The 3,063-nt window shown below is 37.2% G+C and overlaps 1 non-coding gene across 1 annotated transcript; it reads left to right on the plus strand.

The window, feature by feature from the left end:
• Positions 1-352: 352 nt before the first annotated feature.
• On the plus strand, positions 353-572 carry LOC112131232 (small nucleolar RNA U3). Its single transcript, XR_002913350.1, has one exon. It is a non-coding gene; the product is annotated as a small nucleolar RNA U3 (small nucleolar RNA).
• The last annotated feature ends 2,491 nt before the right edge of the window (positions 573-3,063 follow it).

Genomic DNA, 3,063 nt, shown 5'->3' on the forward strand with positions numbered 1-3,063 from the left:
TTGGGAAGGGCTTCTATGTAGCCTTAAAGAAATCCAGTTATCTCAGTGTCAGTAAAGAGTAGTGGTTTCCAAAGAACTCGGGATATAAAATCAGATAACTTGGATTTGGATCTCAGCTCTTTCATGTGGATTTGGGCACCCGTCTAATATTTAATATTTAATATTTAATATGGGAATAATAATATTGGCCTGGAAGGGTTTTGAGGATTAAATGAGACAATTCAGGTGAATCACTTGCCATAAAGCCCAACACAAAGCTCTCAGTAAAAGTAGTAATAGTAATAGTTGTTATTGTTACTGTTTGTTGTTACTACATTGATTTCTTACAGCTTCAGTTAACTAATCATTTACTAAGGCTATACTTTCAGGGATCATTTTTATAGCTTATTACTAAAGGAGTTAATGTGAATGTGTAGAGCACCAGAAACCTTGAGGAGAAGGTGCAGCGTTCTCTCCTGAGCATAAAGCCGGCCCTCAGTATTGTGTTGCCTCACTGCAACTGCCATTTGCCATTGATGATGATTGTTCTCTTTCACTGAGAGAATAAGAGGACAGGATGCATTCTAAGTGGCTCCTGTTTATGTTATTAAAAGTAAAAAATAAAAAGAAAAATAAAAAATAAAAGAAAAAGAAAGGAATTTAGTGCATCCTGGCTACCTAAACCCCATAGGCTTTCAAATGTAATTGCAGGAGAAAATGTGACTTTGCTTCTCTTTTTGATCCATACATCCCCTCTGTCTAGTTCTAAGCTGCACCAAAGTCTCTCTCTCCTCTCTCTCTCTCTCTCTCTCTCTCTCACACACACACACACACAGGAATTAAGCCAGAGATGGTATGTCAGTTGTGAGGGATTGATAGTTCCTGCCTGGGATAATTTGATGAGAGGAATCCTGAGATTCCATTGGAAATCAAAATATAAAAGTAGCATGATTGATTATTAATGTCAGTTGAGGATTCGGATAAGTAAGTGATAGCATACATACTCTACTGTCAAGAAAGGATAGGTCATTAACACTTCAGTATAATTTTAAATCTGTTTTTTTTTTTATTTTTGTAATACACACATGCCTTTTAAATATTAATGCTTATTATGGAATAAAAGTCTTGGCTACCTATTAAATAAATTTCTGGCATTAGGAAGCAAGTAAGAAAGATTTGGTTGTGAGGGCTGTATTGCCTTTCTGAAATTATATGACATAATGATCTGTTCTCTTGCATAACTTAGGCCTTAATTTAGTGATTCCACAATTTTATTTGTTATAAATAAAAAAGTAAGAAAACATACTTCCCTTAACAAAAGTTCCACGATGATCTCTCAAAGAGGTAACATTGTATATTCATACAATAGATTGCTAATCAGCAATTTAAAATGATAGAATTAGCTGGGCGCGGTGGCTCATACCTGTTATCCCAGCACTTTGGGAGGCCAAGGTGGGCAGATCACAAGGTCAGGAGATCGAGACTATCCTGGCCAACATGGTGAAATCCCGTGTCTACTTAAAAAAAAAAAAAAAAAAAAGACAAAAATTATCTGGGCATGGTGGCGTGTGCCTGTAATCCCAGCTACTCTGGGGGCTGAGGCAGGAGAATCGCTTGAACCAGGATGTCCAAGGTTGCAGTGAGCCTAGACGTGCCACTGCACTCCAGCCTGGTGACAGAGCAAGACTGTCTCAAAAAAAAAAATTACTGATATTTAGGTTGGTGCAAAAGTAATTGCAGTTTTTGCCAAAGTAATGGCAAAAACCACAATAATCAGCTTTGCACCAACTTAATACATGTAACAATGTGAATAAATTTCACAGACATTTTGCTGAGAAAAAAGGCCAGACACAAAAAGGGACATATTATGATTCTATTTATGTATATGAATTTCTAAAATATGCAGAACTGCTCTATGCAGCAGTTCTCAGACTCAATTGTGCAACAGGATCACCTGGAGAGCTTGTTAAAACACAATTTTCTGGGCCCTGCTCCCAGTTTCCAATTCAGTTGGTCTGGGGTGGGGGCTGAGAATTTTTTTAATATGTCTGTCTTTTCTTTCTAGTTTTACATTATTTAACACCATTTAACATCTCGTAGTCCAAGTTCCCTTTATTATTATTTTTCTAAGTTTTCTTGGTTATTATTGGGCTAGATGATATCTTTTATATATATATATACTTTAAGTTCTAGGGTACATGTGCACAACGTGCAGGTTTGTTACATAGGTATACATGTGCCATGTTGGTTTGCTGCACCCATTAACTCATCATTTACATTAGGTATTTCTCCTAATGCTATCCTTTCCCCAATCTCCCACCCCACGATAGGCCCCTGCCTATCGTGTGTGATGTTCCCTGCCCTGTGTCCAAGTGTTCACAACAAACTGTCTCTCAGACCACAGTGCAATCAAATTAGAACTCAGAATTAAGAAACTCACTCAAAACCGCACAACTACATGGAAACTGAACAACCTGCTCCTAAATGACTACTGGGTAAATAACGAAGAGAATTTGTGTTTCTAATAAGTTTCCAGATAATGCTGATGCTATTGGTTCGGAGTCTACAATTTGAGAGCCACTGATAGATGGTGATATAAGTCAGAACAGTGATTATCTGTTTGTGTGTGTGTGTGTGTGTGTGTGTGTGTGTGTGTGTGTGTGTGTGTGTGTGTGTGTGTGGAGGGCAGGCCGTATTGATGCGGAAGGAGTGCGAAGGAACTTGCTGAGATGTTGTAAATTTTCTATATTTTGACCTGGGTGGTGATCATGTAGCCACATATATAAGTAAAATGTTATACAGCTCTACCCTTCAGATTTGTGCCTTTTATTTCATGTAAACCGTACCTTTAATTAGAGGAAAGAACTGAACTTTGGAATCAAACAAATTAAATTTAAATTCCCATTTCTGCTACTTATCAATTCTGTGGTGTTTGGTAAGTTACTTCACTTACATAAGCCCTGCTATTTTCATGTATAAAACAAGTTTATAATAGAACTACATCATAAGGTGGTGGTGAGAATTCAATAAGATCATCCTTATATCATCCTTATACCATACTTGGCACAGAGTAAATACTTTGTA

The sequence above is a fragment of the Pongo abelii genome, chromosome X (genome assembly GCF_028885655.2).
Source record: "Pongo abelii isolate AG06213 chromosome X, NHGRI_mPonAbe1-v2.0_pri, whole genome shotgun sequence".
Lineage (NCBI taxonomy): Eukaryota > Metazoa > Chordata > Mammalia > Primates > Hominidae > Pongo > Pongo abelii.